At 41.0% G+C, this 12,348-nt stretch overlaps 1 pseudogene; it reads right to left on the bottom strand.

The window, feature by feature from the left end:
* LOC134949885 (cytochrome P450 2G1-like) overlaps nt 1–12,348 on the bottom strand; it is a 138,736-nt pseudogene that overhangs the window by 90,044 nt on the left and 36,344 nt on the right.

Below are 12,348 nucleotides of genomic sequence, written 5' to 3'. Positions count from 1 at the left end.
AAGTATACCTGAAAATAAATTTGGGAAAGTACTTTGCTAATAGCCTGTGTGGAGAACGGCTTTTTTGATAAATGCATTTCTATGTGAGAATGTGCACGGCACTGGTTTAACATTGAACCACTCCCTATCATCTCCCTGCAATTACCTGAAAATTAAACAGGCAGGAATTGTACTCAATTTCGGTTAACACTCATCCCTGGATTGCGGTGCAGTGTCCTGCAATGTCCTAGGATATCGAGACATTCCATCCGCTCTAACAGGGAAAGCAGTACGGCCACTTATCCTCTTTCTGGTCAGAAATTTCAAGGTCGCTGCCCTCTCATCCACCGGCCGCTGAGCTAACAAAAACCTTGAGCTCATGACGGTGAGACAGTAGAAGCAATGTACCATGGCATACTGATCATCTTTTTTACTCTCTCCTTTTTTCTCTCTATACCAACTATTTATGTCGGGCTACTAATGAGCGCATAAGATACCATATAAATATGATGGGCATTCTGCTTCTCTCAACACTGTGTATATACCATTTGGGCAAATTTTGAATTTTTATAATTATACATGTGTTTGAGAATATAGGAGCTGACGTTCGGTAAATCAATACCTATTCATGATATGGTTGTTTAAACAGTGAGAGATCATAATTGGTTATAAAAAAAAAATCTGAATAAAAATAATTAAAACAAGCTCCTCGGTGAGCAATCAGTGTTCTCTGAACCAATAAGCTCCATAGTGAGCAATCAGTGTTCTTTGAACTCCTTGTGATAGACAAGTGATCCCAAGGTGTATATGAATAAACCTGTGTGTGTGTGTTTATATATTTTTCCTTTTCAAATTCCTATTAATTTTAAAGATACAATTAAAGGTTATATTTTAATGATACCTAAGGGTATATCTGGCCCTATTTATATTTCAAAGAGTGCCCCCAAGATAGAGTCTTCTTTTCTCTTTCTAGAATATTTGGTTTTCTGACTCTGGGGAGCAACACCAACCCTGTATTATGGTGAATCTACCCGAGTAATCATAGGTATTTGGTTTTCTTTAAAGAATTAACCCCCCTCGTGTGTTCATTTTGTGTGTAACTGTGTCATCCAGGCACAAACAAGGGGGTATCTTGTTGCGGATCATCATAAATGTTTCTTCCTACTCTGTATTGTTATAATAGGTGCAGTATGTAAGGCACTGCAAAACATTTGAGGCATGTTATTACTAAAATGTAATAATAATGATGTCTGTCTATCCTTCACTTCTGTTCCAATCTAATTGGGTAGTATTAATCTCATAAGAAAATATAACCAGGCGCTAATAAATCATCACCACATCCTGGTGATCAAATTAATAGTATTAAAATTTGTATACAAATAATACTATGATTAATAAATACCTAAGCTGCAGGAGAGAGCTCGACTTGGGGTAAATCAAGTCAAAAAGAACCGGTAATTAGAAATCTCCGGTAACACTAAACCACTAAACAAATCCCCTCTTGCGCTATAAATAATATGGTATGGCTCAAAAGTTCAAAATAAAAACAAATTAATAATTTCACATAATCTATATTTTTTATTATTTAGTGAAAAATAGACATATGTATCTATATATATACTCTCAAATAAACTATTAGATCGGTCAATAAAATCACTAACAATATCTTTGCATATCTAAAGGAGGTGGATCTAGGTAAACTCTGTGCACAGAGAATAAAAAAATTTTATCAAAAAATGTATAAAACTCAGTCCATATGTTGAAATAAAAACAAATTGCCAACTGTGATTTGCACCCTTGCTGTGTATTGAATTTCCTCTATAAGCTGCCACTCATTATAGGAAATGTTATTGTGCAGAAATAATCGCTCCACACTGGAGCCTTACGTGTAGCTCACACCGGTTGTTGTACCACGGGAGAATCCAATGACAGACGAGGCGGTCTCGGGCTGCGGGAATGGCGCTGCACTGGCGCCTGCTGTGTTGAGTGTTTTACCCCACTTCTAAGCTCTATGAGTCCACACCTCTATGTGCCGTATGCAGACACCACAGTCGCGGTTGTGATCTCCTGATCTCCGGTTTGTCCACAGATGTTACCGCTAGCTGATGTGGTAATTTGGGGGTGCAATGAAGGCTGGTACAAGGGTCCAATGCTCTGCTTCTGACGCGTTTCGCTCCTCTCACAGGGGCTTCCTCAAAGAATAAACTCCAAATACTCCAGAACCCTTTTTAAAGGAGAGATCTTAGCTCTTATTGGTGTTTCCATTAATGAATATAAAAAACACCTGTTTCAACATTTACCTAATTCCACCTCCTGATCCAACCTCCTCACAAACACCATTTTAATCTATAATAGAGTAATACTCTTCTACTAAAAATATTACAGATTAATATGTATAGACGTACATACATATACACATGTATGCCCGCTTGTCCATAAAAAGTATTCTATAAATTATTTCCTAAACGATAAAAACAAAAAAGAAAATAAACAATTTAGAACACATATATAAATAAATATACACCTACACTTATATCATCAGTCCAACATGTGAATAGAACCGAGTACCCTATCTCTCAAAGTCCGCTGCTCTACCACTTGTCCGTCCTCAGCCTCTATAGCCATGTTAGATCTTAATCACACAAGTGATTGTATCGGAACATGCGGCATTGCTTATAAGTGTATACCCATACATAGCAAGTGTGGCTTCCCTCCTCAAAGGGTAGGTTTTTAAATTAAACTCATACATTGTTCGAATTCTCAACACCAACATATTTAAATAAAGAAAATGTCTATTATCACAGTCCATATCAGTATTAATCTGCAGATAATATCATTTCTCTACTGATTTGCCATTCTATAGATAGAATTTACAATCCCACCTTCCCCAAACCGTTAATCTACCGTTCCCCCCTCGGCAGCCCTTAAATCCAAGGTGTTCGATTTGTATATTTCATTTCTCCCGTATACTCTCATTAAAAGTGAATTACCATATCAATGTTCTAATTAATTGATACTTATTTCATTTTTATCTTTATTTTAATAATTTTTATTGTGATTTTTAGTTTTTTATATATTATTTATTTATTGTTGATCTAATTTATATTTATATTTATTGTTAAATAATAATGTGTTGGTACCCCTCCCACCCCCACCCCACCTCCCCCCCTCCTCCCAACTTCCACTAGTGACCCACACACAAATAAAAGGCTGTAAGACAACCTCACAAAGAATGCAAATGTTGGCACACCCCAAGAAAGGATTTTAAGCAAACGTTTCAAACTCGATACTCTCGTTGAGTCCTTGAGGTGATATAGAATGGCAAATCAGTAGAGAAATTATATTATCTGCAGATTAATACTGATATGGACTGTGATAATAGACATTAAAATGGTGTTTGTGAGGAGGTTGGATCAGGAGGTGGAATTAGGTAAATGTTGAAACAGGTGTTTTTTATATTCATTAATGGAAACACCAATAAGAGCTAAGATCTCTCCTTTAAAAAGGGTTCTGGAGTATTTGGAGTTTATTCTTTGAGGAAGCCCCTGTGAGAGGAGCGAAACGCGTCAGAAGCAGAGCATTGGACCCTTGTACCAGCCTTCATTGCACCCCCAAATTACCACATCAGCTAGCGGTAACATCTGTGGACAAACCGGAGATCGGGAGATCACAACCGCGACTGTGGTGTCTGCATACGGCACATAGAGGTGTGGACTCATAGAGCTTAGAAGTCGGGTAAAACACTCAACACAGCAGGCGCCAGTGCAGCGCCATTCCCGCAGCCCGAGACCGCCTCGTCTGTCATTGGATTCTCCCGTGGTACAACAACCGGTGTGAGCTACACGTAAGGCTCCAGTGTGGAGCGATTATTTCTGCACAATAACATTTCCTATAATGAGTGGCAGCTTATAGAGGAAATTCAATACACAGCAAGGGTGCAAATCACAGTTGGCAATTTGTTTTTATTTCAACATATGGACTGAGTTTTATACATTTTTTGATAAAAAAAATTTATTCTCTGTGCACAGAGTTTACCTAGATCCACCTCCTTTAGATATGCAAAGATATTGTTAGTGATTTTATTGACCGATCTAATAGTTTATTTGAGAGTATATATATAGATACATATGTCTATTTTTCACTAAATAATAAAAAATATAGATTATGTGAAATTATTAATTTGTTTTTATTTTGAACTTTTGAGCCATACCATATTATTTATAGCGCAAGAGGGGATTTGTTTAGTGGTTTAGTATTAATCTCATGCCTTATTCTCTCTTAGGGGCTTATTTATCACATGCAGCAATTTTAATGTGTTTGAGATATGAAAATATTTCCCGTAACTGCAATACAGTACTGTAAATTACTAATTGCAATTATCATCTATCAGATGCCGGGACAGAACTTGCAAGCAACTCCTATCCTGTTAGAAGTAGAGTGATATCTACCACTATCAAGCACTCTTTGATAAAGGCTCCACCCAGGATCCTTAGAGGTGGTCGTACATGTGTACTGAGCCACAGATATAACATTAGAGTTGCAGAATTTGGACAGTTCTTGTGGTATGGTTCAGTGATCGGCTTTTATGTTATATGATCAGTGGTTCACCGGAGTACTGAGTTGAACTAAAAGTGATAAAGGTTGATGATGCCAAGTTGGACATGTACTGTATATATTACCATCCACAGCCTAGGCTAACATCTAAGAACGTACACTTACTGCAAAATCACTATTAAAGGTAATTACATTTCTGTTTCCATTGAGCCATTATAGCAACAACAGTTCTATACTCTACATCTCATTTCTGTATGGTTGCAGAACACAGACAGCCATTGTGAGGATCACACATTTGTGGGATCATTTCCACATGAAATACCGACCTCCCTTAGTGACATCAGTTGTGCTTCTGAGACGAGTTCACTGTCCAAGGGTAGGGTTTCCTTGACAGGATTGGCAATTCATTTCATGAAAGCAATACTTTAGAAGAACCACCTAGTACCTCCTAAAATATCAAATTCTTTCTTAACATAATATATAAAAGGCTATCAATGTATTGACATTTTTTCCTACCTGAATATTATACTGTATGTTTAAATCTGATGTTATCAGCTTTTTATGTATTACTAGCATTTGCCCGCAACTTTGCTTGCTTGGATGTCTATTATTGCTCAGCAGAACTAATTGTACAAAGACAGCAGTGTCATCTAATACTGTGATGCATATTTTATATTGTACACATTGATCACAAAATTTCTTTGTAAACAATATTTACTTCAGGGATTAACACTAGTTCTTGAGAAAGTCACCTGGGAGAAGCAGCTGGTCCTGAGATCTACGCCTGCATCCCTGAGCATTTGCCCCTGCAACTTAGTGATTATCATAGTGAAGCAGAAGCTTACAGGAAACTGTAGGCACTTGAATTGAAAAGAAAATTGCTGGGGATAAGGGGTATACATGGTATAAGCAGAGTCTCACCTGTGCCACATCCCATTAGAATCTCTGCCTCAATTAGATTCCTCTGCAGAGCATTTACTTTAGGTTGGGTTCCATTGCATAACTTGGGTGGAGTCACGCTCCACAGAAACATGATCAGAACATCAACTTTCAGTGTGCCAAGAGTCAGTTTTTCCTTTATTTCTCCTCTTCCTAATGTCATATTGAGCTCAACATACCTCAGTTTCTTTCTAGGTAACAACAGTGGAAAAAACGCGGTCCAAATTCATTGAATATTTTTTGCGTGATGATGGAATGGACACACAAATATTCAGAATTTTTTTTTTGTGTTTCCATACTGTAATTCATAAACAGTACCTAGAAGTAAAGAAATTGCTATGTACAGACACTGTGGCCCTATGAGCACCACTGAAGCAAAGGAGGAGGTGAAGTGTCCGCCAACTTGCCCAGAAGGACGAACATTGGGCCTAATTCAGACCTGATCGTAGCAGCAAATTTGTTAGCAGATGAGCAAAACCATGTGCACTGCAGGGGGGATGGGGGCAGGTATAACATGTGCAGAGTTAGATTTGGGTGGGTTATATTGTTTCTGGGCAGTGTAAATACTGGCTGCTTTATTTTTACACTGCAATTTTGATCTCAGTTTTAACACACCCCACCCAAATCTAGCTCTCCCTGCACATGTTATATCTGCCCCCCTGCAGTGCACATGGTTTTGCTCATCTGCCAACAAATTTGCTGCTACGATCAGGTCTGAATTAGGCCCATTGTAGCTACCCGAATTTCACTGCAGGACAGCAAAGGGAGGACAGCACACATAGGAACATTGGTAAGTGATCTGCACCAGCGGAACACCAACAGGATGAAACACTTCCATACATTTATATTTAAGACGTTAATTAAAAGGGCTCTACCTGGCATGTATTGTGTGTAAGGTGCTCTACCTTGTGTAACATTTATAAGGGGCTCTACCAGGTGTAACGTGTATAAGAGGCTCTATCTGGCATAACGTGAATAAGGAGCTCTACTTTGTGTAATGTGTATAAGGGGCTCTACCTGGAGTAATGTGCATAAGGAGATATACCTGGCACAAAGATTATAAAAGATGCTCCACCCAGTATAATGTATAAAAAAGAGGCTCTACCTCATGTAACTTGTATAAAAATGGAGCTACTTGGTGTAATGCCTATAAGGGGCTCTACCTGATGTAATGTATATAAGGGTCTCTGCTCTACTGTGGTGTAATGTGTGTAAGGGGCTCTAACATGGCATAATGTGTATAAGGGGTACTACTGTGTGGTGTAATGTAACTGGCGGACACTAATGTTCAGTGTAATGTGAATTGGTACTATTCTGTGGCCAAGCCCCTTCCCCATGAAGCAACGCACCTATATTTGTGTGCACTGTCCCATTTTGAATTTTGGGCGGGAGCCAAAAGAAATTTTCACGCTGGGCTCCATAAAGTCTTTAACAGGCCCTGTCTGAAACATCAGATTTATAACATTGTGTTTATTACTTTTTTCGAGTGCTGCACATGAGCAGTGTGATCCATAATTTTAAAATCTTTATTATTTCTTTCAGAATCTTTAATACTTTTGTTCTCTAGAGCAGAACTGTCAGCCAGGAAAGCTGGGGTAAAATAACTGGGTCCTTACCCAAATTTTGCTATGGGGTCTGGCGATGCTTGTTCATCCCCTGGTTCAATAAATTTACTATGTTAAAATAATGTCATTCTTACCTGCCCCCAGGCTGAGCTGATAATCACAAAAGCTTCATTTATAGAAGACAAAACAGTATCCATGTCCTTGTCCTCATATTCATGATGATTTCCAAACATGATAGAAAAAATGATATTGCCAAAAGCTTTGTGAAACAGTGCCGAGGATCAAAGAATGACTCTGGAGGGGATGCAAAACATTACAAAGATTTTATCTTTAAGCCTGCAGTAATTGTGTTCTTTATAATTGCTACTAGCTTTTTGCCCGCAGCTTCGCCCGATAGGACATCTTAACGCAATAAGACTATTTTCATTGAGCCCATCTTGAAGTTTAAGTTCACTACCCAAACCCTAAAAGAATTAGCATGAAGATATATAGCCTATATGCTAACGGACAGTCTAAGGAACATATCAATTTTCAAAATGCGATCAGCTTAGCGACCCCGAAAACTATGGATTTTACACTAATGTTGGTCATTTTGGACATTTTATTTTTCACCCCTTCTCACCCCCCATGCTGATGGGGGCTGAACTTGGACTTAAACGGCATCGGGAGTGTCATTATTTATCTCAACAACCCCAAAAACTATGAATTTTTACATGTCACCCCCTAGGGGTGCTATGGATGTCTAATGGGCCCTACACACTGGCAGATAACAGTGAATGATATGAACGTAGGCACCAACGATGAACGATGCGCGGCCCCACACTCGTTCAGCGTTGGTGCCCCGTCGCTTATGCATGCAAGCCAATATGGACAATCTTGTCCATATTAGTATGCACTGCTATGGAGCCAGGTGATGGAGGGAGTGAAGAAACTTCACTCCCCCCATCACAACACCCCGCCACCGTGTCGCCCATATTGATGTGTGTGTAGGGCCATTATCCCCACAGTATTTTTTTCCAGATTGTAATACATATATGTACCAAGTTTGGTGTAAATTGCTCCAGGCATTACAGAGTTATGCTGGAACATACATACACACATACAGTGCATCCATTTTTATATATATAGATAAGGAAAAAGGTATACTGTATTAATCCTGCTATTCAGTATTATGACAGATTACATTAGTAATATAGTAGTAATATTCCCAAATGCAGAAACATATGTTCATCAATTGAATACAGCTGGGTTTTTCTTTTTAAATGCAAACCCAAAGGAATGATAACTGTAAAGAAAATTACAACCTGTTGATATTTTATTCACGTATAAACAACTGTACAGAAATCTCCTTGTCAATTCAAATATAAAATTTGAATTTAGCAGATATATTTTATCCTACATAAGGTTTTCACCAGTGAACGGATGTGTAGGGGGGACCTTAATTGTTCCTTGATAAGTGTGTATTAATTTAACAAATAGTTTAGAAGTGCAGAAATAAGGTTTTATTTCATGGGGAACTTTAAATGTGTTACCTCTGAGGAGCCAGATATCAGGGAGGTTATTTATGAAGAATCAGGTTGTAAAACCCGACCCTTATTATCGTATTAATGCCAGATAATTAAGAGGGCAGTACTTTTCCTAGAAAGATACATATGAAAACTTTAATTTGCAATTGCATGTGTGTGAACAAACATGAAGTAGGCCCTGTGTATCTCCTGTGCTGACCTTGAGTCTTCTTCAGCTCTTCCACCAGGCAACAAACCTCTTCCTGAATGCGATCTTCAGCGCTCCTTTTTCCAAAGCCAAACTCACGCAAAACGGACATGGAAAATCGACGGAGCTCCCTCCACCTCTCTACGTTACTTGTAAAAACCAGACCTATGAACAGAAAAAATAGGCTTTTAATTACCTACCGGTAAATCCTTTTCTTGTAGTCAGTAGGGGATACTGGGGTTCCATTTAGTGCCATGGGGTATAGATGGGTCCACTAGGAGCCATGGGCACTTTAAGAATTTGATAGTGTGGGCTGGCTCATCCCTCTATGCCCCTCCTACCAAACTCAGTATAGGAAACTGTGCCAGAGGGGACGGACATACTTTGAGAGAAAGATAGATAAAGATAGTGGTGAGATTCCGAACCAGCACACATGAAACAGAGGAAAGCTATGCTAACCCAACTTTAAACAGGAACAGCAACAGCTGAACCAACAATACTTAACCAAGTAACAGTGCAGGAAGAAAGAAGCACCGGGCGGGCGCCCAGTATCCTCTACGGAGTACGAGAAAAGGATTTACCGGAAGGCAATTAAAAATGTTCTCTTACATCCTAGAGGATACTGGGGTTCCATTTAGTACCATGGGGATGTACCAAAGCTCCCAAACTGGGTGGGAGAGTGCTGAGGTTCCTGCAGAACTGATTGACCAAACTGAAGGTCCTCAGAGGCCAAAGTATCGAACTTGTAGAACTTAGCAAATGTGTTCAAACCTGACCAAGTAGCTGCCTGGCAGAGCTGTAAAGCCGAGACACCCCGGGCAGCCGCCCAGGAAGAAACCACTGACCTAGTAGAGTGGGCCTGTACAGATTTTGGAATAGGCAAGCCTGCAGTGGAATAAGCATGCTGGATAGTGAGTCTGATCCAGCGTGCAATTGTCTGCTTTGAAGCAGGACACCCATTTTATTGGGATCATATAGAACGAACAGCGAATCAGATTTCCTGTGACAAGTTGTCCTCTTTACGTATACCTTCAAAGCCCTCACAACATCCAAAGACTTTAAAGTAGCGGAATTGTCGGTGATAACCGAAACCACAATAGGTTGGTTGATGTGAAACGCAGACACCACTTTCGGAAGAAATTGCTGACTAGTTCTGAGTTCAGCTCTGTTCTCATGAAAAATTAAATAGGGGCTCTTGTGAGACAAAGCCCCCAGCTCCGACACATGTCTTGCTGAAGCCAAGGCCAACAGTGTGATGGTCTTCCACGTAAGATACTTTACGTCCACATCCTGTAATGGTTCAAACCAGTCTGATTGGAGGAACTGCAGCACCAAATTGAGATCCCAAGGTGCAGTGGGAGGCACAAAGGGAGGTTGGATGCACAGAACCCCATTCAAAAATGTCTGGATCTCAGGGAAAGAAGCCAATTATTTATGAAAGAAAATGGACAATGCCGAAATCTGGACTTTTATGGAGCCCAGACGTAGGCCCACATCCACATCTGCCTGCAGAAAAAGCAGAAAACGCCCCAGGTAAAATTCCACAGCAGAATAAGTTCTGCTCTCACACCAAGAGACGTATTTCTTCCAAATACGGTGGTAATGTTTAGACGTTACCCCCTTCCTAGCTTGGATCATAGTCAGGATATCTTTGTTAGGGATCCCTCTTCTGGCTAGAATCAGCCGTTCAACTTCCATGCCGTCAAACGTATCTGCGGTAAGTCCTGATAGACGAATGTTGCAGAAGATCATCGCGAAGATGTAAAGGACACGGATCTTCGAGGAGCATCTCCAGAAGGTGCGCATACCAGGCCCTTCTTGGCCAGTCCGGAGTAATGAGTATTGATTTAACCTTTTCCCTTTTTATTCTTTTGAGAATTATTGGGATCAGAGGAAGTGGCGCAAACACGTACACGATCTGATAGACCCATGGAGTCTTCAGAGTGTCTACCGCCACTGCCTGTGGGTCTCTTGACCTGGAACAACACCGCTTGAGCTTCTTGTTAAGATGAGAGGCCAGCATGTCGATTTGTGGATATCTTCACCGATGTGTCACGGACCTGAACTCTTCCTGGTGAAGGCCCCCTCCCCCAGGTGCAGGTCGTGTTTGCTGAGGAAGTCTGCTTTTCAGTTGTCTACTCCCGGAATGAAGGCCGCTGACAATGCCACACCGTTATTTTCTGCCCAGAGGAGAATTCTTGACACCTCTGACATTGCTTCTCTGCTTTTCGATCCGCCCTGTCGGTTTATGTACGTTACTGCCGTCACATTGTCCGACTGGACCTGAGTGGCCCGATCATGAAGAAGATAAGAGGCCTGCAGAAGGGCATTGTATATGGCCCTGAGTTCCAGAATGCTGATTGGAAGGATGACTTCCTGACTTGACCATATTCCTTGAAACTACACCCCCTGGGTGACTGCTCCCCAAACTCTGAGGCTTGCATCCATGGTTAACAGAATCCAGTCCTGAATTCCGAACCTCCGACACTTGACGAGGTGAGAAATCTGTAGCCACCACAGACGGGAGATCCTGTATTTTGGCAACAGACAGATCCTCTGGTGCATGGGAAGATGCGATCTGGACCATTTGTCCAACAGATCAAGCTGGAGGGGTCTTGCGTGAAACCTTCTGTATTGAAGTGCCTCATAAGAGGCCACCATTTTCCCCAGAAGGCGAATGCATAAATGCACTGATATACGCTTTGGCTTCAGGACATCACGAACCATTGACTGGATTACCAATGCCTTTTCTAATGGAAGGAATACTTTCTGCGACTCCGTGTCCAGTATTATTCCCAGAAATAAGAGCCTCTTTGTTGGCTCTAGGTGAGATTTCAAAAGGTTCAGAATCCACCCGTGATCCTGTAGAAGTTCGGTTGAGAGACCAATGTTGTCCAGTAACCTCTCCCTGGACGGCGCCTTTATCAGAAGATCGTCCAGGTATGGAATTATGTTCACTCCCTGCTTGTGGAGTATAAACATCATCTCTGCCATCACTTTGGTGAACACCCTCGGTACTGTGGAGAGACTGAATGGCAGGGCCTGGAACTGGTAGTGACAGTCCTGCAGTGCAAATGATAGATAAGCCTGATGAGGCAGCCAGATCAGAATGTGAAGGTACGCATCCTTGATGTCCAGAGACACTAGGAATTCCCCTTCCTCCAGACCTGAGATCATCGCTCTCAGAGACTCCATCTTGAACTTGAACACGCTTAAGAACGGGTTCAAGGACTTGAGATTCAGAATTGGTCGTACCGAACCGTCCGGTTTCGGTACTACAAACAAGTTGGAATAGTACTCCTTGTTGTGCAGATGAAGTGGAACTGGAACAATGACTTGGGTCTGTAGCAGTTTTTGGATGGCCTGCTGTAAAGTTATACTTGCCTCTTGTGTAGCTGGTAAGCCTGATTTGAAGAATCTGTGAGGTGGGAGCTCTAGGATCTCCAGTCTGTAGCCCTGGGAAATAAGATCTATGACCCAGGGCTCACGGCACATACTTAACCAGATGTGACTGAAGAATTTTAGTCGGGCTCCCACCTGACAGTCCTCCAGGCATCGCGGTCCACCTTCATGCTGAAGGTTTTGAGGAAGCAGAGCC

This window comes from Pseudophryne corroboree, chromosome 8, assembly GCF_028390025.1.
Source record: "Pseudophryne corroboree isolate aPseCor3 chromosome 8, aPseCor3.hap2, whole genome shotgun sequence".
NCBI lineage: Eukaryota > Metazoa > Chordata > Amphibia > Anura > Myobatrachidae > Pseudophryne > Pseudophryne corroboree.
This window is presented reverse-complemented; position numbering and strand designations above follow the sequence as displayed.